The sequence below is a fragment of the Pelobates fuscus genome, chromosome 1 (genome assembly GCF_036172605.1).
Source record: "Pelobates fuscus isolate aPelFus1 chromosome 1, aPelFus1.pri, whole genome shotgun sequence".
Classification (NCBI taxonomy): Eukaryota; Metazoa; Chordata; class Amphibia; order Anura; family Pelobatidae; genus Pelobates; species Pelobates fuscus.
This window is the reverse complement of record NC_086317.1, coordinates 320,833,588-320,860,399: the sequence shown is the minus strand read 5'-3', so window position 1 is coordinate 320,860,399 and position 26,812 is coordinate 320,833,588.

The window sequence follows — 26,812 nt, the reverse complement described above, 5'->3', positions numbered from 1 at the left end:
ACCCTATGTAGGGGGAACAGTCCCTATTCTGCTCTGTGTCAGTGTGTATCATGGTCTCTGTGGACGGTGAACAGTCTCTATTCTGCTCTGTGTCAGTGTGTATCATGGTCTCTGTGGACAGGGAACAGTCTCTATTCTGCTCTGTGTCAGTGTGTATCAGGGATCATTAGGATAGGTGTCAATCCATATCTGCCAAGTGACCCTATGTAGGGGGAACAGTCCCTATTCTGCTCTGTGTCAGTGTGTATCAGGGGTTTTGAGGACAGGTGTCAATCCATATCTGCCAAGTGACCCTATGTAGGGGGAACAGTCCCTATTCTGCTCTGTGTCAGTGTGTATCAGGGGTTTTGAGGACAGGTGTCAATCCATATCTGCCAAGTGACCCTATGTAGGAGGAACAGTCCCTATTCTGCTCTGTGTCAGTGTGTATCAGGGGTTTTGAGGACAGGTGTCAATCCATATCTGCCAAGTGACCCTATGTAGGGGGAACAGTCTCTATTCTGCTCTGTGTCAGTGTGTATCAGGGCTGGGCTTTGAGGACAGGTGTCAATGTTAGGTGATTTCTGCCCTTTATGGATTAAAAGCAGACTCTGCATCAACTGTGCAATTTCCCATGGGAGTTTTGCCATGGATCCCCCTCTGGCATGCCACAGTCCAGGTGTTAGTCCCCTTGAAACAACTTTTCCATCACTATTGTGGCCAGAAAGAGTCCCTGTTGGTTTTAAAATTCGCCTGCCCATTGAAGTCAATGGCGGTTCGCGCGGTTCGCGAACATTTGCAGAAGTTCGCGTTCGCCGTTCGCGAACCGAAAATTTCGGGTTCGCGACAACACTACTTAGGGAGGTTCTTCTTAGTCAGGTCAGTCAGGGGCTTGGCAATAGTACTATAGTCAGGGACAAAACGTCAGTAGTACCCTGCCGTCCCTAAGAAGGCTAACACCTGGGTCTTAGTGATAGGTGTGGGCCAGTTAGCCACTGCCTCTACCTTGGCTGGCTCCGGTCTCTGGCTCCCACACCCCACTCGGTGACCCAGGTATTGCACCTCAGCCATGCCTAGACGGCACTTCTCAATGTCAGGTCAGCGGCCCGAATCTTATCCAGCACTACCCCTACATGAACCAGGTGTTCTTCCCAGGACTCACTGTAGATCGCAATGTCATCCAGGTATGTACAAGAAAATTCCTGGAAGCCATCAAGGAGCCTATCCACCATCCGCTGGAAGGTAGCCGGGGCATTCTTCATCCCAAATGGCATGACCTTAAACTGGTACAGGCCAAATGGGGTGATGAATGCCGACTTGGGGATAGCATCCTCGGCCAGGGGAATCTGCCAATAGCTTTTACACAGGTCTATGGTGGTCAGATAGCGTCCCCTGGCAATACGATCTAATAATTTGTCTACCCGGGGCATCGGGTAGTCGTCAGTGGTAGTCCACTCGTTGAGCCGCCTGTAGTCCACACAGAACCGGGTGGTCCCATCTTTCTTAGGTACCAGAACTACGGGCGAGGCCCAAGGGCTATAAGAGTGCTCGATGACCCCAAGCTGGGTCATCTCCTGTATCTCCTTCCGCATTCCTTCTCGGACTGCTTCAGGGATACGGTAGGGGGGCTGTCGCAGGGGGCTCTGTCCTTATGTACAGCTAGGGTGGTGTAACCGGGTTCTTGGGAGAACGTCGCCTGCTTCTCCCACAGAAGCTGCTTCGCCTGTACCTTCTCTGTGGGGCTCAACCGGTCCCCTAGCTGCACAAGACTAGTGAGGTCAGTCTGGGGGTCCCTCTCTAATAAATCGGGTAAGGGTAAACTCTCTGTATCATCTGCAGCAGGGGCACATACTGCAGCGACATCCTCAGGCCTCTCCTATTACTACTTCAGCATGTTCACAAGAAAGGATCGCTGTATCCTTTCATCTGCACAGCTGGCTATAAGGTAGGTAGTATCACACACCTGCGCTAACACCTTATATGGGCCGTGCCAAGATGCTTGCATCTTGTTCGCCTTCACAGGTTTGAGCACTAAAACCTTCTGCCCAACCTGGAAGACCCGCTGTCAGGCACCCTGATCGTACCACCTCTTCTGTCTCCCCTGGGCCGCCTGGAGATTCTCCCTTACCATTAGGGACAGCTTCTCCATGCGGTCCCGGAGTTCCAGAACATATGGCACTATGGGGGTCCCTTCCTGCTCGGTCTCTCCTTCCCAGTGTCCCAGTGTCCAGGGTCCACGAACCCTTCTCCCATAGAGTAGCTCAAAGGGAGAGAACCCAGTAGATTCCTGGGGCACCTCTCTGTATGCAAATAGCAGATGAGGCAGGAATCTCTCCCAGTCTCTGCAAGTGTCAGTAAAGGTCCTCAGCATCTGCTTGAGGGTACCATTAAATCGCTCGCAGAGACCGTTAGTCTGTGGATGATAAGGTAAACTAAGTAGCGGTTTAATGCTGCACACCTTCCACAGTTGCTGGGTGAGCACAGCGGTAAATTGGGTTCCCTGGTCCGAGAGGATCTCGTTAGGGAACCCTACCCTAGTAAAAATTTTAACCAGGGCATCAGCAACCATCTCTGCCTCTATATTAGACAGTGCTACTGCCTCTGGATAACGAGTGGCATAGTCCACCACAGTAAGAATATACTTATTACCTGATGGACTAGCCCTGGCCAGTGGACCCACAATGTCAACGGCTATGCGGGAAAAGGGCTCCCCAATAATAGGCATCGACATGAGCCTAGCTTTTGGGTGGTCCCCCCGCTTCCCTACCCGTTGACAGGTGTCACACGTACTACAATAAACCCGCACATCTCGGTTAAAATTAGGCCAGAAGAAGTTTTGAGTGATTCTATGAGCTGTGCGGCGGGAGCCTAGATGTCCAGCTAAAGGCACATCATGCCCAATCCGCAGAATCTCTTGCCGATATTTCGCAGGTACCACCAGCTGCTGATTCTGCGGAGGGGTATTCTTTTTCTGAGAAGGTTTAGGGATCCTATATAGCCTATCCCCCACCCACTCATACCGTTCCCCGTCTACCCTCTCTTCCCCACGGGTTTCCCTCCCATACGCCTCTGGGGTGTCCCAGCCTAAGGGAGCCTTATCTAGAGTACAAGTCGGGGGAAAGCATCTTACCTGGGTCTCAGCAGCAGGTGGGCCAGTCTCAGTGGCACGGGTCTGGGCACGAGTCGTCACTGGGTTCACTTCAGCGGGACCCATCAGGGCATATGCAGAAACAAGGGGGGCCAAATCATTTCCAAGAAGGACGTCGGCTGGCAAATCCTTCATAACCCCTACATTCACATGGCCAGCACCCACTCCCCAATCCAAATGCACCCGGGCAAAAGGTAGGCGAAAAACAGCACCCCCTGCTACCCTCACGGCCACAGTGTCTCCGGTGTGCTGGCTCTCAGACACCAAATTCTTTTGAAGAAGGGTCATGGTGGCACCGGTATCTTTCAGTCCTTTCACCGCCTTCCCATTCACCTTAACCAGTTGTCGGTGCTGTTGTCTGTTGTCCCGGTGGGCAGCTTGCACAGGGTCGGCTTTGTGCAAGATGCCCCAACATTCTTCCTCCTCCACACAGTGGGCAGCAGGCGGAGGGTAGCGCTGATTTCCGCTGATGGGTCTCCTCCAAGACTGGGCCTGGTTAGCGTTATTCAGCGGGCACTCTGGTCGTTTGTGCCCCAGCTGCTTGCACCCAAAACACCGGATGGGTTGTGAGTAGTCCCGTGAATTGAATCGGGGTGGCTGCGGATAATTATTAGCTGGAGGGGTTGCTGAGGTGCGTTGCTGAGGTGGTTGGTAGACGGTAGCTGCTGGTGGTGCTGCTGGTCGGTACTCCACTCTGGCAGGAGTCTTAATATTAGCACTGTCCAGTTTACAGGCATCCGTGTACTCATCTGCCAGGCGGGCTGCTTCATGCAGGGTGGAGGGTTTACGGTCCCTTACCCACTCTCTAACGCCTGGAGATAGCTTGTCAAAACAATGTTCTAATAAAAACATCTGCAGCACCTCTTCCCCGGATAAGGCTTGACACCCTGCCATCCAGTGAGCGGCTGTGCGGTGTAGCATACATGCCCATTCAACGTAGGAGTCCCCAGTTAGTTTGGCAGTGTCTCTGAACCGCCTCCGGTATGCCGGTATGTCACACAAGTGTTGTTTGATATTTTATACAATACATACTGTACATAAATAAATGGTTTATATTCCCAACAACCTTGCTGGAGACATAATTTTTTATCACTTTAGAAAGTATAAAAGACATAACTTACATGCAATGATATATAAATTTGACAAGTAAATAGTAAATAGTGAATCACGAAGACAATTGCGTAAGTAATAACTTTTTTCCGTTTTGGGACAAAAAAACAAATCCCGGTAGACAAGGGATACTTTGATTTATGACAGCAATATCAAACAAGTCAATAATCAGATATTTTATTTAAGGATGTCTCAGCTGTTACAATGATTCGAGTAAGGAGCTTCCTACACTTAGATATTGATTTTAATATGAATATGCTATCATCTTGCCAATGGATTGGCAAATATGTAAAGGTCTTTATAACTAAAATGAATCAAAGGGAATCAGTTATTGTGTAATCACAATGGTGCTATGACGGAAGTAGACTATCAGTCTACAACTCATATGGTCTTTTCTTCTGCTTCTGGACAGAGGCACAAATCCATGGTGGAACATTTTTTTTTTCCAATATACAGCATAGTCTTTCATATTTCTCTAAAACCCTTCATAAAAACTGAAATTCCAGCACCTTGAGTTGCACCTTGGTAAATGTCATACTATATCCCCAAACATGTGGGCGGCCTGTTCTTGTTTCACACATGCATGTGTGCTTCACAGTATGCAGTGCAGATTACATGGATGTAGACACAGTTCTTTTTACATCAGGCTTTACTGTGTCTTGGTATTCTTGCATACAGTTTCTTAACTGCTCTGGGTGTTCTGCACCAGAGTCATTGGGGAGTAAGAGAGTCAAACTGTTTAAGAGCCAGCAGCATGAGCTTTGGCACTGTGTAATTCACCCAACCTTGGGCAGCAGGTCCAAGGTGTGTGGGGTTAGCATACTTTGTGTGCTGTGCTGTGTGGGCTGACACCAGAAGGAAAAATTTCACAAAACTGGTATCACCAGCCAGGATGAGAGTATTCTAGCTGTCTGATTGAAGGTCCAAAGGAACAGACCTACAATCAGAACAAACATTATTTGTCTCCATAATGGATTTTTTTTAGGAGGAAACCCTGCACAAACACCATAACTACTTCAGAAAGATGACATGGTATAGAGCTTAGAATGCCACAGTAAAATGTATTATGATGTGTTAAATTAACTAACCTGAAAGTATAAGTAACATTGTTTAACTATAATTTATATGGTCAAATTTGCTCAATGTTTAAAATAATCTAATAATAAAGATCTGTTTACTGGCTAACAGGATTGTATGGGTGCATGTAATAGTGTACATGATTGTCAATACAATTTTTATAAAACAAAATACAACTATTTGTGTATAATGAGCTTTAAAGAAATACCTTCCAAATTATTATCAGGATCTTTTGGTATTATGAAGATATTTTTTCTCTTGTTTGTTTTCACATTCTATCGGCAGTTAAAATATAAAATGTGTTGTGGTTCTGGCTTACAATGTATTCATAGGTGTTTACCTGTAGGTGATGAAGTAAAGCATTTTGTGCCCTGCTCTGTAAATCAGAAACGATCAATGTGCTATTCAATGTGCTATTGTTACATTACTGCCATGAATAGACTTCACGGTAGACAATGAGAAAAATAACATATTTGATTGTCAATATGAATTAGAGACTCAAGTGTTTTACTGCGCAGTTTACTAACTTCCCAATTAAGTGAAAACAAGCATGTCATTGTTTTCTGTTGATGTCTCTTGCTCCTTAATAAAGCAAATATGTGCTTCAGTCTCAGTGAGTTAGTATTCAGGAACCAATGCTTTTTTTCTCTCATAAAAGTTCTTGTAGGTGGGTGATTGACCAGCATTGATATATATGCATGCTTCAAGTCAGGCTCTTTCCTTATGCTGTCAATGTATGTCTCATTAAGTAAATCAAATAGAGAGATCTGTACAATTAAAAACAATGGGCGCAATGGTGTAATCACTTTCCAGCAGGGCTGTAGGTTCGGTACATTTTATGGCATAATTATAATAAAAGCCTCAACTTCCTGTATAATACAAATATTCATTCAGAAGCATGTGCATAGTAGATGTGAAGCAGGAATTCAGATATTTAACTTGTACCAAATATATTTATGGGTATAAGGATTTTAGCTCAAATTTCCTGGATTTACAACTTCATGATATAATATAATAAATATATATCCCTAAAGGGTAATGAAATAAAGAGCTACTGATGTTGAATAAGCTCAGATGTTGTTTTCAAAACAATGTGAACTTTGTCAGAATTCTGACAAGTCTAATGGACCACCAAGAATGAATTTGGGAGCACCTACGTTCCTTGGTAGAGTACAAAAATAGAGTTTATAAAAGTTGGTAGAATGTATTTTTCATGTCATGTTCATACATTGAAGTCAAGGAAGACATATCGCAACTCTCTGTGCGATTTCTCATTTTGAGCTAATTGTAGGGATTCTTTGACAATAATCAGATATTTGCTAAATTAAGTATTTTGAATGAATTGCCAGGAAATTCCACATTTTGCATTGAAATAGAGAACCTTGTTAATAATTAAGTAGGAGAATTGTTTCCAATGGAAATTTTGACCCAAAAGATAAAAATTCCTGTTTAACAACAATTCTTTGTTTATGAAATAACACCGTAGAAGTTGAGTCAAGTGCATCCAGCCATTTCACTGAATTTCAAAATGTTTCCTTCTTTCTTTTCAACTAAGAGACAAATCCTTGATACTCTGGCTCAAAGCTTGCTTATAAATGATAGGCTAAAGGGTTTGCAAACTTTATATTTTCTTTCTTTAATTTTGTTTTGGTGAATATCTTTACGTATCTTGCATAAACTGTAGCATGGGTCCTCAAACTCCGGCCCCCCAGATGTTGCTGAACTACAACACCCATGATTCTTTGAATTACATAGATAGCCAGAGAATCATGGGAGTTGTAGTTCAACAACATCTGGGGGGCCGGAGTTTGAGGACCCCTAAACTGTAGATTAACTAACTGAAAACTGTCCTGAATAACTGTCTCTAAACAACCTTTTGGTATGCTAAGTAGAAATTTATAGAGCGCTAGAGTATTTAGGTTTTTTTTATCATTGCAGGTAGCGCTACATACCTTAAGAAGGTTTGAAAGTTGTCAATCCCAATGCTGGCGTATTTGAAGGACATTAATCAGGGCACTTTGCTTTTATGTTGCATCCACTGTTTGATTAAGACATGGTTGTGCCCAAAGGAAAATACTAAAGGATTTTTAGTTCAGATAACGAATACATTAAGATCAGATATAACAATATACCCCAGCTGAAGTGCAGACAATGGACCATTTTTTTCTCCTTTTCCTGAGTTTTCCCTCTAACGTTTCCTATTTTCTCTGACATCTACCAGAGGGTGGGTCAGTCTTGCTTCTTTACTTTTGCTTCTGTACTCACAAACTCCTGGAACATAGACCTCTTTTCTCCTAAATGTTTTTCACACAGTAAGAAAGTAATTGCGAAAACAGAGTGTGTTTCAGAGGTGCAAGCATAATGTGGCATTCATTGCTCTCATTTAAACTTTGAATAATAAGAACCTCTGGGTTACCTTGTGATTTTGTGGCTTATCAAAAATAGTTTTCAGTTTTTTAAATTATATCAAGTATTGTCTATAATTAGCAACAGATTTGTTTTGCGTCTTAAATGTCACTGTATAGATCTTTTTAATTTTTTTATTTGGACTATCATACATTTTGTCTCTCTTGATATTTAGATAAGTGTTTATTAGATTTTATTTTTTGTTTTATTCAAATGGAATTTGAGATTTACTATTTTCTTCTCTGCTGCCTGGACCTCAGCCTTCAGAATAAGAAAATGAATCACATGAAGCATATACACATGGTTTTAGTGTGCATGTCCATGTTTAACATCTGTGAAAGAATGCTGAGCACATAGACTCGTACTCCGCTATATGTAAAGATCACATGTGCTTAGGGGATAATGGAAAGATTCCAGAGCCTGGGAGTGCTGTAGAAGTGTTCAATGCTTGTCGTCACTGCACAACTCATCCTAATAAATGTTTTAATATTATTTTTTGGGTGAGTGTAAAAGGAACAACCACCAACACAAATGAGACAATTTAAATTCCAACTTTCTCCACCTCCATATCTGTAGATAAACATTTGTCTAAAAACCTGTAGGAGCCATTTTTGTTAGAAATTATCATTTAGTACCTATTACATTCTCTATAATATTATATTTTAGATTAAGGGAATATTAATTAAATGAAGAGAGACAAATAAATTACATCGCTAATTATTGTTATTTTTTTGTGTGCTAGAAACAGGCATTTCTTCTCTTCGCTGAGTCTTGTTTTGATTACACTAAGTCTTTTCCTCTAAGGCAGCCACCTATATCAACTTTCTGATGTTCATATTGACTCAAGGATATTTGTAACAGAGAAACTGCCTTTTAAATCATTGAGGTCAAGATCTCATTATCTTTTAATGTAGTTACAGCTATGTTCTGACTGTAGATCTACCTTTAAAGGGCTCGTTCTTGATGAAGTGGGAAAGACATTTTCAGCAACCAAAGAGCTGTCACCATTCAGACACTTATCTTGCAGCCTTAGGACTTTAAGTACAAATCATGCTGTTTGTGCCATCTTTCTTTAAAGAAGGTTTGCCAGCTGTCACTTTTCAATGACTGATGACTTTGTTACATTAAATAAAAGACACATTTATTTTTTTCAAAACAACACTTAAAAAATCTACACATGAGAAAATAGAATTCTACCAATATCTATTGCTCACATAGACATTTTCAGTTATCCACATTTAAAATACTATTTCACAATATCCTAGTAGAAAACATGCTGATATCTATTACATTTTATTAGACATTGCTATATAACATCTAGCAAAAAAGAATATATTAATTTGCTACATGCTGTTACACTGCATACCTATTTTAACAGAAAAGATTTGTTAAAAAATATAGTAAGATAGAGTAATCTTCTCTATAGATTCTATCTAACTTAATCTTATTGCAAGGCGAGTGAGAAAATATTGTTCTACTATTATTTAATTTGAAGAGTACAGTTTAAAGGGCCAGTTTTACATTTACCCATGCAAGAAGCCCCATTTAATTTGAAGACTGCAGTTTAAAGGGCCAGTTTTACATCCACCCCTGTAAGAAGCCCCATTTAATTTGAAGAGTGCAGTTTAAAGGTATGTTGCTAGTCCCCAATCTATCTTATGGCCTTCACATTGAAAAAATCTCTTCAAAACGTTACCTAAAAGTAGGTGCCCTCTACAGAAACAAATCCTGCCTAAGCCCTACAGTATGGAAATAGATAGTGCAACAAATGCTAATGCCGGTCATTGATTATGGGAATGTCGTTTATGCACCAACATAGCAAATCCACCTTAATAAACTTACTACGTTATATAATGCTTTCTGCCACTTCGCACTAGAATGCAATTACTTTACCCACCATTGTGACATGTTAAAAGAGCTAAACTGGCTATCACTAGAATCCCAATGCACTCTTCATTTTTCCAGCCTTGTGTATAAGAGCTTTTCTGGGAAGCTCACACCCTACCTGAGTAGAATGCTCTCCCCAGCTGTTCCGACCTCCTATAACCTCCGATCCAGTATCAGCATGATATTTATTCTCATTTTCCTACATAGCACAACAATCATGAAATAACCTCAGGGACACAGTCAAATCTAAAATCTTTATGGCAGAGATTTATGGCAAGATACCTCAGCACAGAATGCACCTGTCATGGTTGAATATATTTATCACCTGTTATATGTTAAACTTATATATGTGTGTGTATATGTGTGTATATGTATATATATATATTTTGTAATATTGTATCCTATTGTAACAATGAAATGTTTTGTGGACCCAGGACATACTTGAAAACGAGAGAAATCTTAATGTATCCATCCTGTTCAATATTTTATAAATAAATATTAAGCTTTCAGCGTTGCAGAATTTTACAGTGGGAGTTATGTACAAAGAGCAATAATGGTGCACAAGTATTACAATTAAACCATATAGCTCATTTCCCATCATTCCTTGCAATAAGGAGGCCATAACAATAATATACAGAAGAGGCACAACTAATTATCTCTCATGTATAGTGAGTTCAAGCATTCACAATTTTTATGGCATGTCTTGAGTGTAACCTCTAAAGAGATTAAAACAGAGCCGGTGATAGGTAAGAGAAGCAAACATACTAAAGTCAAAGAATAAAGAAATCACACATTCACACACACACATAGGACAACGAAGAGATCCAGACAAGTCAAGGGATGCTATGAAACCGTACCATTGAAAAACTAAACCAAAATCCTTGCCAGGAACCAGGCAATATAAGGTGAGCACTATACAGCATAAGATATTTAATAGGCAAAGTAACTGGTGTCACCTGTAAACATGCTGAATGAATACACTTGTCCATTCAGACAGAGCATTTTGTTTAATAGAAGACAGCATTAGGAGCAGCTATGCATTTGCATATTTGTAGTTGTCGCCATTCATAAAAAACAAGAATGGAGATATCTGGTATAAAAGCTGTGCATGAATCAAATTACTATTCCTGAACTATCTATCTTACAACCACTGTTGTCAATGGTTGATGGGATATGCTTAGCATATCATTAAAAACAATAAGAGGTCCAGAATAGATGAGAGGCTAAAGCCACGTCCTAAATGTGCTCACTGCAAAAGTCCTATCGATTTTCTGCAAACTATGTAACTTTATGAAATATTAGTTGTTTTGTCCTGAATAAGCTATTTAGAACACGAATGCTGTGTACATAGCTCTCTTTTGTGGTATTACAGGGAAGGATGTGTTTTTTTTTATAGATTACTGCACGTGGGACAAAAGGAGAGTAACCAGGGGCATGGACCTTCTCCACCTAAAATCTGTCGTATAGTTGGTTATGTTGCTTGGGCTGTCAATTTTATCTAAAAAAGATGTGTAAACATTTCTGCAAATATTATGATCCTAAAACAAACTTTTTAATTCATTGTAAGTCTGTTGATGCTCCTATATTTAATGTTATGTAATTGTTTATGTAAATGTTATGTAATCATTTTCTTCCCCCTTTTTCTCACTTTTTTAATAAGCTTTCCCTGTCAAAATGTGTTAGTACTATTGTACACATTAACATTTACTCAACTTCTGAAAAAAAAGTCAGGTAATACATAAAACACATGTATTCACCAACACGTTCCATAACCCACCATAGTTCAGGCCCCGTTTAGACCTCCTCGGAAGCAATCCCACTTAACTCAACTCATTTTGTTATACCTTCCTTCTCTTTATATTACTGTATACTCATTGTCTTCTACTTACTCCATACTCAACGCATTATGATTGTAAGCACTGCTTCTAATTTATATTTTCATCATACTAACTTTGTAAGGTATACTGATTGCAAAGCAGTCTTATAGTGGCACAATCAGGGATACATTTCTGATACTTCACAATTTAATATCTTCTCACAACCTTTTTGTCTCAATGTACATTTCCCCTCTATATTGTAAGATCACGACTTAAAATTATTGACAGATACAACTATTCTAAAAATGATGCAGTGTAATATATTTCCTGGTCATTCATACTATAGGGAGTAATGGGTCTGTTGTAGACCCACAATTTTAAATGAGCATTGTGAACTCTCTTTAACCTGAAGGGTTTGTCATCAAGCATCAGGATGAATGATATAAATGCGTACAATGATGACAAAATGACCATTGTGCACGTGTAACCCATTTTAAAAAAGATGAGTCAATAACAGCTTTTTTTTTTTTAACTCATTTTTACGTAGTCGGTGTACCTGCATTGTAAATTATTGAACTTTCCACGTGGAAGGCTGCAATCTCGATACTAAAATGTATGCTTTATAACCAGAAAAAAATGTCAGATACTGAAATATTTATTTTGGTTTTTAGACCCTTATGAATGAGCCAAAAATGTTGTAATGAATTGTCATTCCATCTGGTATACATAAATTCTTCACGCCTTTCTGTAAACTGAGCTATTACAGTATTTGACATTTTAATTTACATGTCTAAAAACACTACAAATAGAGATTATTTACAGGTGTCTAGCTGTCACAGTTCACGTTGCTCATTTGCAAGATGTCAATGGTTGTTTCAGAGAAGATAAGTGGATATTTCTTAGATATGTAAATTGCTGTACCAAAGCCTACACTTTTTGCTATGTCTATACTTTTTATTCAATGAATAAATAATAATAATATTTTGGATTGAAAAAAAATCAATAATGTTCAACTTTTAAAGTAAAAGGGAAGCATTTGTTCACATAGCTGATAATGCCTGTATTTTCACTTTTGTTTAAACTGTTTTATTGTAATCTGAAAAGGCAGATTGTCCAATAGACATGATGGCCCTGACAGCTTGTCATGCTCCACTGTTGGTTCTGTTGCATGGTATTATCATTTTCAAACTGTGCCCTATCTTACACCTATATATTAAAAGTATGGCAATGCAATGACTATACCATGACTTCATCAAACTATAGGAAATCCACTGAAGCATCACCTGTGTGCCAGTGCCTGGATTTTGAAGTATCATCTGTGTGCATATGTCTGTCTTTGCAAGTCTTTCTTGGACTTTTAAACCAGCTGATAAGGACATTTATAATAATAAATCACAGGTTCTGTTCTACCATTTACTGATATGTGTTTGCTATTTATATATCACCTTTGTTCCAATATCGGTATTACTGACCTTTACTTTTTTTTTTTCCTACAGTCCCCTGCCTGTACCAAATATTTTATTGTAACTTGTTTATTCCGATATCTGTCATTTTGACCTTGGCTCTACCCTTTGTTCATATTGTTCTCTGATAACTGATTTTATGTGTCTGGCCTTCCCCCTGCATTGCCATGTGTTTTAAGAATGTGTCTTCTTGTTACATACTGATGTGTAACTATCTTATAACCCCTTAATAATGGAAGCACTTGCCTAGCTTCTTAAAACAAAACCTAGAATTTGGGTTTGTTCCACCACAAATTAAGGGTTTCTCTTTAAGTGCCTCTTTAAGTACACCCATACATATTATATATTGTCTTTATTTTAATATCTCATATATACCTAAAACAACATTAAGTATGAATAAAATGTAAAAAAAATGTTAAAACACTATAAAACCCATAACTGTACACCAACCCTATCCATAACACTGTGCTTACACTAACTGTAAACATACACTTAACCTTGCCCCTAATCTTAACCATATAGTATCATAAACCCTAAGCCAGCATTTAATTCTCGCCCTACACTAACCATACCCTAATTCTACCCGTACACCAACCATACAGTTAGTTTTACAACACCCCTAACCCTACCCTAAAACTAACCCTTACCTTGCGCTATCATGTAATAGAAACACACAACAGGAAAGCGTGTATTACGGAAGATAATGCCACCTCAGGGATTTGAATAAGTCATAGTAGGATTAAACAGCCAAACATAACAAAACTTACTGGTTTGTGGAAATTGAAAATGTACATTATATACATATAATCAGGAACATGGAAAAATTATCGTTCTAAGAAATTATGCTTCCACAATGCTCCCAGAATTCCAAGCTTGACATGCAAGCATGCACAGGAAGGCATCATGTTTCAGTCTTCATCCTGCATATATACAGACATTATTAGCAATTGAGCACAGTTTTAAACACAGCTTTTAAAATAAACATAGTTGTGTTCCAAAAGGACTAATGGTCAGCAATCAACACACAGTTGCTACATTTTTGTCCGGGCAGCATTGTGCTTGTTAGGAGGTGAAATCTTCCTGTCAGTACTAAATAGGTTGTGGTGAGATTGAACAAGATGAAATGCCCCATAGTTGATATAAATTCAAAAATAATTATTCATCATCTACATTTTCAAACTGTATTTTCCATAGATGGCCAGCAACCGTACTGAGCAGCATGAAATAATGTATTTTGCTCCAGTAAATCATTATTGTTGTGCTTGCAATGTGTCAATTCTGCCTGCGCCATTAAATGGTATACTAAATGCAAATTCTAAGTCCTGCTGAGTCAATAAATTCTCCCCAGTGCTGTTGACCATAGATGCTACAGGAAGACAAACTAGCAATGGTGGCCATGAATAATTACAAGGCAATTATGGTTATGTATTTCCCATTGCATACTATACTCTGCTTTGCCGTAACAAACACTTTAGATGTTCAGAATGCCTTTTGTTTTGTTTTAAAGCACTTTGATTTGAATTAAATAATGTTGTTTCATAAAAGGAGGTAAATTCGACTTATGTTCAGCATTTTTTTAATAAGAGAACATAATGGAAGTTGATTGAGAACTTTCTACAACTAACAGAATCCATAATATGGCTCAGAAGATTGACCAGACACATTTAGCACAGTCCCAGGGAGGTTGCCACCAAGTGCACCTGAAAGAGATGCTTTCTAAAATTCCATTAGTATAAGAGATGACAGCTTGATCTGCAGGAGACCAATTTTCCATATACTTGAATATTTTTTTTATATTACTAACTTTGATTCAACTCACTTACATAGTATCATTCATTCTATATTGCATCTTGAAATCTCTGTTCATCAGTGACAACTTCACAACCAAATGACTTCTTTAAAAAATCACTGTGACTTAAGAAGAATTCCATTCTCTCCGGAGATACCTACAGAGAACTGCATTAAAACTCAGTATAATCTTTGATCTACCAGCAACTTGTCCTCTTCTCTGTAACTCGAAACCCTGCATTATTATTAAGCTTGTGTAGATTGCTTTCAGTTTCAAAAATATTTGCTCTCCTGTTTCCCAATGGGGTTTCTGTACAGTAAAATGATGAGCGTCTCTACATGTGTTTTTACTACCTGTAAGTGTATTAACCTTTTGAAGTGCAAGAGATTCGAGCAAACAAATTTGTGGCATTTTCTGATGGAGAATATTGCAACCAAACCACCGATCTTCACTGTTAAAACTAAAGAGTTAATTTCAAACATAGAAAATGTATTTATTTGTTTCTACATTTAAGCGGAGTTTATAGTTTGTTTTTTATGTTTTTAATCCTTTAAGGACCAAGACAATTGTCTAATTTTATAGCCAACAGACTTGTGCATGGCAGACAATTTTGTTTCATCCAATTTTATTGTTTTGTTTAATTTTTTTGGCTCAGACAAATGTCTTCCATGCAATTTTTTCAGGAAAAAATATTCAGATGATGGTGCTAGAATTTGACTATAAGTTCTTATTTTGTATATATTTTGCAGTACAGTACTAGGTGCATTTTCACGCCATTGGGCTCACGGATAAGTGAGCAATAGAGAAAAAAAAGGGGAAGTGGTAAAACAAATATATATTTATATATTTATTAAATATATATTAAAGAATATAGATTTTTTTTAAACTTGTTTTTTTCCCCCTCTATTGGTCACTTCTCACTTATTTGTGAAAAGTGACAAATAAAGTTAATTTATTAATCAACATTTGGTGGTTATCCCTAATGATCAATCACTTTTTTTACATAAGTCGTCAGTTGTTGTTCTTTTTAGCACCACGGACATATCTCTGAATCAAAAAACAAACTAACAAGTTTGTCACATATCTGTTTCATTTGTACCGTAATTCGTCCATGTGGAAATTTTGACTTCAGAATCTCAGAAGAGTCACCAATCACCCAGAATCTGGATGAATTGAGATTAATTTGAAACATAATGCACAAGTTTAATAGCCAAAACAAAACCTAGATTTTGATATGTGCTTGTTCGTGTCTCTCTTGTATTCAGATCAGCCATGCATATCACATTATATATATAAATATACACATTGATGGCTTTGCACTCACCCTTTCTGCCCATACATAAAATGAAGATTAATAACCTGGTGCAATCCCATGTTGAAAATATATAATACTGAAAAAATATATTATTAAGATATTATATAAGATAATATATATATATATATATAGGTAATTGAACTAGTTGGCTGCACTCACGGATTACAAAATATTACAAAAGCCTGGGAATTTAATTTATTTTTGGAGTGGAAGGGCATATGTTATAAGAGGTACATCAGGGGTTTAAAATACTTTAGTTTTAAACCATTTTTGCCTTTGGAGGCAGTATATGCTAACTGCATGCCAAATGCACACAGAAGCCATCAGCATTTCACACATTTATGTTTCTGCTGTGAATCCAAAAGATGAAAAATTCTTGACACCAAAATAGTATTGAGATTTTTTCTTGGATCAACAAGATGTGTAAGGTTTAACATGTTGGGGATACTAAGTAAACTGTTCTTGTCAGGAGTGCTGGGAATCTTTTGGAATAAAGTTTTATGGGCACAGTTAGGAAAATAGGATAACTTTTATCCCTCTCAACAATATTCCCCATCTTATAGCACAATTGTAGACGTCTGTTACTTGGTTTTATTCTCATACAACTATGCGAGCACATTGATTATTTTTCTAGGTAAATCTTTTGTTATCATTCCAAGTAGAAATAGCGCATTTTAAAGTCAGCCTGTCTTTCAGGGTCATTGCTAGGTGGCAAAAAGACCAGAGGCTTCAGCCCAAAGAAACATTTTCTGGTTCCTCCCAGGTATATTGACTTAAGCCTTGACAAATTTCTAACCTGTACCACACGCTATGTCCAACACAAACTCTAATATGTTTTATAAATCAAACTATAACACCAAACGCTTGTATGAATCCCCAGATGTTTTAAAACTACAGCTTCCATGATGCCATGTCATTCTAAACGCATTCCAACGCCATGCAAAGCATCATGGGAGTTATAGTTTTACAACATCTGGGCATTTACCTTTTGGGCTCCCGTGATCTAGAGTATAATATAAACCTATATGTAAAAACTCCACACCTGCTGTATTACCCCACACAAGGCTGCATAGACCCTGTACCCACAGTGTTCACCTCAAACGTGCAGAATTAAAAGGACACTCCAGACCCTTTAAGGCTGAACTGCTCTGTGTGTCAGGATTGTGTCCTGTTTTTTTTTTCCCATTTACAAAAAAATGCAGATTTCAATAGAAACTGTTACTTTTATAAATAAACCTTGGTATATGTACTGACTGTCAGAGAACTAGTCCTGTTACGTCCTCAGTGGAGCTAATCTTAAGAGGCAGCAACTGCCCAGAGCACCTGCCTTGCAAAGATTTCTAACTGAGCTGCATTGGGAAGTCTGTGATTTGACAGCCACTGGGCGGGGTTAGAAAGGGAGGACTTGCAAAGGCTCCAGATAAGGGATCTGCAGCTTTTGCAAGCGGTGCTTAAATATATCTCCAATGAAAAAATGCCTAATTAAATGCGTTCATGTTTTTATTGGGATTATGTTTACTTAACAGGGATTTTGGGGGGGGGGGGCTGCGTTTGGGCAGTGGAGTGTCTCTCTTCAAGTCTGTACCCACTGCATTAAAACCCAATACGCGTAGCAATACCCTTGCACTGTGCTGCTATTCAACTCCAAATAAAGTGCATTAAAGTGGCAATGTTACAAATGATGTCATTTGAGATATCATTCATTTCTCAGTATTACAGACGACTAAAAATGAAACTGCGCCTAAACCTAGCTCAGGACACAGCCCAGTTCATCCACCCCCTAGCAATGCCTCTGCTGCCATTAGTGAATAGTCAAAATTACTATTACACCGAACATTTTACAAGCTGGCTGCAATATTATTGTGACTACACCACAAAGATTTCAACAGATTGATAGACATAAAAGGGTGTTATTTATACAGAACAATTCTGGGCTACAGTTCGAAAAGTGGAATATTCTGTAAGTGTTGCAATCACCATAGAAATCACTGGAATGTCCCTGCCTATTGTTCTAATTTTAAAGCTTTACCCCTGAATTGCTCTTCATACTTATATCCCCTAAAGCATTCTAAAAGCGAAAGTTCCCTTCCATACGCACTGAATTTGGAGAAACATTTCAAATTACAGATAAGCTTTCAAGTGTAGTGTTCGGTTTTGTCTTTCCTTTCTGATGATCTGTATATATGGTACTTACTGCAGTGACCTGCTTTTACAGAAAAAGTGCGGCATTAGCAACAGAATTGTTTGCTTTGTGAACAAAAAAAAAAAAGAATGAAAGTTCAAAGGGACATGTATGATTGTGTGTTTTTTTTTTACTCTGCTTCATCTCTTCATAACCAGAGTTTAATGAATTTTTATTAGAAAAGCATGGCTGCACTTATGGAAAAAAAACAGTTTCTTTGAAACCAGGAGGGGAGCATGTTTTCCCTGGCATAAGCCTGTTAGTTTTTAATATCAGGTTTGCACTAAGGCTGACTCCTGATGCATTTTTTTGGAAGTATAAGCCAACAAGGTGGAAGCTTAATAGCAAAGGGATAATGTGGCCATATGGAAAAAGAAAAAGATTTTAAGTGGGGGTAGCTAAACACCCTCACCTTTATTCCTTATGTATTGGCTTCATCCAACTCTGCTTGCTTGTTTCTTTCACTAATGTCCTATTCTACAAACATATGACTGCATATTGTCTAACTGGCATAAAATATTAAATATATTCAATAATGTGTTATCATTACCTCTAAAGTAACTGTTGGTTTTCCCTACCTATTAGTTCTAACACGACCACATTTGGAATCAATAAAGGTGTTCGAATTCAGGAATCTGGAAGGTCATTAAAGATATCTAGAAAATGAATAGGAGTCTATGAGCTCTGACTACAGATGTCTGTGTAAATAAAATGGATATCACCCAGTGTTCTAACCCTGGTTTAAGTATATGCCATATTTTTAGCTCCATAAAATGCACTTTTTTCCTCCTCAAAAGTAAGGGGAAATGTCTGTGCATCTTATGGAGCTAATGCATACTGAGATCGTGCGGCATGGAGGCGAGAAGGCTGCAGAGAGCCGATACCGAGCCCCTCCAGAGCAGAGAGTGCTGGGAGGAAGTGACTATCTATCGGTTACTTCCTCCCAGCTTACTGACCGCGCGGGCTGGGAGGACTGAAGGCAGGCTGAGAGAGGAGGAGGGAGGAGAAAAGGCTCTGCAGGCAGACTCCCATCCCATCAGCCACAGCCAGCCCCAAGAATTCACCTCCCTGCAGCAAACGATGTGGAAACAGGGGGTGGTTAATAATATGTCCACTATAATTTGAGTGTCAATGTGTGTGTTTAGGTATGTGTGTGTGTGTGTCAGTATGTGTATGTGTATGTATCTGTATGTGTGTTTCAGTGTATGTATGTATGTATGTGTATGTGTATGTGTGTATCTGTGTGTGTAGTTGTGTCAGTGTGTATCTGTGTGTGTGTGTTTCTGTGTGTAAACTATACCAGTGTTCTTAATCCCACTGTTAACTGCTTTTTACTTTACATGGTTGAAATATTATTCTGATATAGTTTATTAAATAGTTTAGTACACCATTTGATTCAGAATATTTTTTTCTTGTTTTCCTCCTCTAAAAACTAGGTGTGTCTTATGGAGCGAAAAATATGGTACATAGATCTCCTTACTGGCATTGAGAGGGTTATTTACATATTAATAATAGATGTTTTTTTTTTTTATTTGCTCAAGTCATTATCTATAGTGTGTGTATAATGTCAGATATGAAATAATGTTATTCACAAACATCAAAGTTCAATTAGTCATCTCATTTTTCCAGATTTTCCTATGTAAAGAACACACTCAACAATAATATAACAATATGCAATATATATATTTAATTCTGTCTAAAGCTTAATTTAAGAAAACAAATTGTGTAGCGCTTGCAAATATGTCAGTATAACTAAGTTCACAGTGTGTGGGAAAGCTAACCACGGACAGCTATTCCATGTCCATTTAGTCGTAGAAACTTTAAAGTCCTAATGTGCTATTATATATCTGCCATAGGGATCTCTCCTTCATTTCCTGTAGACTGTAAGTAAACTGCAAGGCAAAGCTACATTGTCATATCTGTCTAAAATCTCATCTCTGTGGATTTGTTCAGTTGCTTTTCGCTGACTATCTCTGTGGTCTGTGGTCCAAATTTGAGAAAACAAGAAGGGTATTTAAATGTGTCAGTTACTGAATCCATTATACAAACAATAACTGTAATGTGCTATGCAACTGGAAACATTAATTAAAGTTAACAGAACAGGCCTAATATGATAAGCAAAGCAAATGATTCATAATTAAAATAACATATTTAATGGTCTAGGTAAATCAGATAAGTGGTTTTGTTTTTGAGTTGTTCTTTTTTTAATGCAAACATTTTTGTAAATGTGGTGGAATTAAAAAAAGTATAGTTTCTACAATTATCAATGTTATATGATTATATCTGCAATAGTAGATTATAGCTCACTTGGATTAATACTAAAAGGACCGTATAAAAGGGCTGCAACTGCTAGAGCTCAGCTCGTGGGCAGGGTCATCTGTCCCTTTTGCATATGTTTGATATACTGTACTGTGACCTTGATTGTACAGCGCTGCAGAATGCGTTGGCACTTTAAAAATACCAGCAATAATAATATTAATAATACAGATAGACAGCACGTTATGTTTGACAACATACGTCTAAATAATAAACAGTTCTTGAAATAAGGTATGGGAATAATTTGTATTTTGTGCTGCAATTCATAAAATATACAAACAAACACCATTAGTGGCATAGAGAATTTCTACTGTAGCCAAGTGTGTGTGAAAGGGTCTTGACACCTATGTATTTTTTTTCTATTACAATTGTACATTTGTTGAATGCTTATTCATAAAAGACATTTGTTTATTTGTCAAACACAGCTGGATTTATTTATTTTTAATTACTATCTAAAGTTTACAAAAATATAAAATAAATATCATATAATTATAAAAAATAATATAATAAAATATAATCAATTGTCATAACTTTGATCTTCTACAAGACAATGACATAATTCAATGAGATACAGGAGTGCAAGTAGGCTTTTCAACAGCCCTGGATGAGAATGTGCCTCAGTCAACACACAACTGGCTCATGCCTATTACTGCACTATTTGTGCTAGATCGGGGTGGGGAACCTTCGGCTCTCCAGATGTGGTGGACTAGATCTCCCTTGATGCTTAGCCAACATTATTTCTGTAAGAGTATTGTGGGAAATGTAGTACAGAACATCTGGAGGTCCCTGGTCTAGACAGAAAGCAGAATGTTCAGATCTAGAACTAGCTCTAAATAATTACCATCATAGTTGGGTGCCTTTGTTAACTCAAGACAGACAGTACCAGCAACTCAGATATCCCTTGCTTTTCTCCTAAACCCCCCAAAATTGGAGTTTCTATTGCATTCTGCCCCCTACCCGGGGGGAGCCTAAGTAGACTGGGAACCCCAAAAATAATTACAACATAGGACTTGTCGGAAGAAGTATCTATGAAAATCACTAAAGCTGGTGTGTTTTCACACGTGCACATGCACACATGTGCACATATAAATATATATTGCAAACATACGTTTGTCACGTAAAGCATATAATAAATTAAATGCTTAGAGCCAACATTGAATGCACCCCACTTGCACCCCATCTGGAATAAAGTGTACCCTCATTTGTGTATCTACAAACAGCTACCTATTGATATAATTTCCAAGCATAGAAACGTGTGTCACACTATGGGATACTTATTCAAAATCTGTTTTTGTAGTATTTTTTTTATGTGTGCTTTTTATGATCTTTCAATAATATATTTAATATGATTTTATTAAAAAAAAGGGTGTATATGTATGTGTGCATGTGTAAGGGTGTGATTTATTGAGCCGTGAGAGCTGACCATTTAGCAACAGAGAATAGCTTTATAAATGACATAGAGAACTTCTCGTATTCAAGACATGTTTTTCTAGGGAAAATGTACAAATTGGAAAACATGACCAGTTAAACTGTTCTTTCACGCTGCATTAGAGATAGAGGCAAAAATACTTTCCATTTTACCAGCTTAATGGAAATCTTCCTCCCTGCTCATAGAAGGAAAGCACACAGAGTGATGTGTTTGAAAAGATTTGAAGGTTTAACATGCCTCTAGGAAAAGGAAAGTTATTTCAACGTTTTGTTAAGATCCACATAGTTACTAAAACTTTATAAAGCAGCTGGAACTCATTAATACTCCAACACAACTCAAACCAAAAATGCAAGCATCTCCGCAATCCTTTTTAGGCTGATCTGCTATGAAATCTGCTTGATGTGCCTTTGTTTTGCTTTAGTGAAACATTTTTGCATGTTGTTAAAGACCTGGTTAAAGCTGTTTGAATGCAAGTTTAAAACGGTTCGCTCTTATGTTTGGTCTGATCCTCCGGCCTCTTGTTTGTGTCAAAGTCAATCTATGAAAACAAAAAACAATATGGAAGCCATTAAGAACACCTGCCAACATGACTCGATTTGTATTTAAACAAACCAAGGGAAGAGTTCAATATTCTTAAAATGATAATTAAACAATGATATCAGTGTGTAGAAAAAATAACGTGTTTGCATGAAGCACACAAAGAACAATGTTGTTTCTTTTTTTTATTACAGATTTACTGGTAGCGGTGTTCAGCCAGCTTGAACGCTTTCATTTGAGTTTACATTTGAACATTCAGGATCCACAAGATAGCAGACTCAGTTCAAATCCATCTGAATGATATGCCTCCTAATCCCTTTACACCTTGGTTTGGATTCACGAGTATATATTTTTTAGTATATTCAATTTTTTTGTAGCAAAATATTCACCAGACTACAGAAAACATTTATAAGTACTGTATGTAACAAATCAAAAAGGATTACTTCCCTTTCTCAATTATTATAGTTAATATTTTTTATAATCATTGTTTTATTATTGATTGATATGTATCCATATTGTTCATGATTTTATCAAAAGTTTCCTTACTCCGACAATGTAGCGCTATGCATTGTAATTGTCAGACTTGCTGTGGTATAGTGGGTATGGTAGTTATTAGTTTAATGCCATGTCCCACATGCTGGGCATAGTGGGCTCTCTGGCAAACAAATGCCTTATGTAGGGCAGACATTTTAATCGTCTATAATTTGTAAGCCATGGTATACTTGTGTGTATAAGAAATGGGTACTCTGGCAAATGACCCTTACATTTTTGCGACCAAAAAAAATCTGTTAATGGCATCCATGCTTTCTTCAGAGCAATCTCCATTAGTGGAGGCTGGTCTGTAAGGGTGCCCTGCCACCACCTTTCTTGCAAAATAAAAATCATATTTGTTGTTCTTGTATGCTGCTGACAGGCTGCTTATGTTATGGTTCAAGTGTTTAACCGGGCATAACATATCTTTGGTCACAATTTGAGCTAATGGGGATTAGGCAGGCAGAGTCAGGGGCGTAACTAGAAACCACGGGGCCCCGGTGCGAAAATTGCCCGGGGCCCCCCTCTATACATCCCTGCCGCCTCACATGCCCACCCCACCTACACATGCAGACAAACAGATACACATGCACACACACATAGACAAACACAGACACATACAGGCACACATACATGTAGACACAAACATACATACAGACACACACATACATACACACATAGACACACACATACACACAGAGACCCATGCATACATGCAGACATACATAGACACACATACATAAAAACACACAGACACACATACATACAGACATACAAACACACACACATACATATAGACACACAGAGACACATACATACAGACACACACACATACAGATGCACACACATACACACAGAGACACAGACACACACATACACACAGACACATACATACAGACACACAAACACACACATACAGACACACATACACTAACACACACACATGCAATATGGTTAAGTCACCCTCCTGTTTCCTACATTTTAAGTGCAGGAGGGTGACTTTCCCTGGGGTCAAGTGGTGCAGGCAGATGGGAGTCAGAGTTCCCACTCTGACTCCCTCCTCTCCTTCCTCCCGTGTGGCTCCTGGTGGTTGCTAGGAGGAGTGACTTCCTCCCAGCTCTGATGTCATCTCAGGGGGTCCTGGTCACGCTGTTAAAGCGCAGCACTGACCGGACCACCTGGAAATTAATTTCCATTGAGTGGCCCTTACAGCATGGGCCACCCGATGGGCCCCTTCAATGCAGCCCTGGCCTGGAGTGATGGAACTACCACTAGGAAGAGTCCAACAACTCCCAACCATCTTTAAACATCACCAGTCAAAAATCTGAGGGAAACATTTGAAAAATCGGAGCTCCTGGATCCTAGTGAAATGGGTATTACTAGCATCCACATCAAAGTAAGCCACCATCTTCATTTCCTGCAGTTCTAAATGTGTGATTATCTGTGTGTCAGGGTGTGTGTGCATCAGTGTGTATGTGTCAGTGTATGTGTCTGTGTGTGTGTGTGTTTCAGTGTGTATATCTGTTAAGACCTGCAGTGGTTATGGTACTGCGGTCTTCTATTCCTTCCCCAATAGCTGAGCATAAGTGATTATAACTGCAGTTAGGAGGTAGAGGAATAGTGTAGATGAATGCAGCTTCCAAGATGATTCTCCCAGCAAATAGAATATTCCCCAAACATGAGCCTAGACTTCATGAAGGGTGTAACAGGAATGAAGTTTATTGATGCCACACTGGCTTTTATGAGAAATCCTCCTGCAAGAGGACCTCCCACAGTAAATAAAGACAATAACCAATCAACATACAGATTTACAGTAACCCCCGCCCTCTCTCTGCCTGGGAGATATTGAGATAAGTTAAGGAATAACCCAATTATCTCCAGGCAGAGGGCACACAATTTTCCCAAAAGTTAGAACACCCCTTTCCACACAAGGTATCCCCACAAATTACATATAGCCCTGATCAGGGGGACCAACATATCCAAATTTGACCCAGATCGGTTCAGGGGTTCTTAAAAAGTATGGAAGTCACAAGTTACCGACCACACACGAGGCTCCTGCCCAAAACAGTTCCACGAATTCAGCATGTGCGGTCTGTCAATTCAGAAAAAAGGCATAAAACTAGTAAAAGTCCAGAATGGATCCTCCTGGCTCATAAGAGCGATTGCTCCCCTTGTCCGTATGAACAAAACTACTGAATGGCGCTCTCCGGGCTGTTCGGCAACTAAAGGAAGCAGGTAGTAACTAGGTAGTTTCAGCGGTGGTTCGAGAGGTCGAGTGTCCGATTTTAGTTCCAGACACTCGACGACCAAGTCCCTCTGCCTCCTTTCGGCCAAACAAGATGGCCACCATTTTCTGTTCGTGGATTTCGGCTATACGAACAGCGGCCACCCAGAGAGCGCTTAATAGATGGTTCTTTTGAAGTTAATGAGCCAGGAGGGTGGTAATGTTCGGTAGTTTTAAACTACCGAACTAATAGATTCAACATGCACAAAATACTGCAGAAAAAGCCCGAACATAGGAGAAAATACCGAACTCAGTCTATTTTCTTCACAATATCTATGTGTCTTTCAGTGTGAATCTGAATATGTGTGTCAATGTGTTTATATATGTGTTATCTACGTGTGTTAATGTGTATGTATATCTGTGTAAGTATGTATCTATGTGGCAGTGTATGTGTGTATCTGTATGAATCCCAGCAATCAAACACCAGCAAAATATGCAAACACACCCCTGCAATCAAACACAAACATTACACACAAACACATCTCTACATTCAAACTCCAAAATTATATACAAACATATCCCTTTTATTCAAACACAATTACTACACACACACATGTGCACCCCCATTTAAAAAAAAAAACCACTACACATAATACAAAATTCAATTTCATTACCTTTAAAGCACCAAAAATATTTTTAAATACTTTTCAAGGAACAACCATCTTCATGGAGCCTTCTGCAGTGAGAGGCTTAAATATGAATTGCAGTGAGGTACCTGTAACAAGGACAGGTGCCAAACCAAAAGTTTTTGGTCAATGCATATTATGCATAGAACAGAAAGGCTGCACTCACATAACATGTCTGTTTGATAATAATGCTGACTCTACCAGCACATACAAAATTCAGTGCACTCAACTGCAAACTTGTTTTAAAGACCACACAGTGTTGTTGTGTCTTTGTCGCAGCTGCACCCTATTAAAAAAATGCTCAAAATGTAAACTCCTACACTACCATAAATGACTAGAAGTTACTTGCCACTTCAAACTACTGGTGAATGGTGAATTTCTACTCGCCAGGGATGATTTTCAAGAAGCTAGTGGTCAAGTGTAAATTTTAAGCCCTGCTATAGAGTATTCATGTTCAGGGGAGCCTAATTTTTCGACTCTATAGAGATTTCACCAGGCCAATTTTTCCCTTAATGAACAGATAAGAATGCTTAGATTATCTCTGTGCACCCTTGAAACCCTATTGTTTCGCAGAATTTCACAAAACTTAACATTAACCATTACATTACACTACAATTGCCATAAACACTCTACACTACACTAACACCAATCAGTAACAAGCACTCCTCAATGTCATAAGTGTAAATATACAGTACATTGCAATATAATATCTCTCTACATATAAGCTATAAAATGCACACTATTTAAATTCCTATTTAGGCATTGTTATCATATAGCAAAAAACAATTGACCCATGCAAAGCATACAAAAATAAGTAATTTTTCCAATAGTTTGGTAAAATGTACAGAATTGTAACTACAAGAAGTGAAGTGAATATACTTCCTCTACATTTGAAAATGTATATATAGATCAGTGA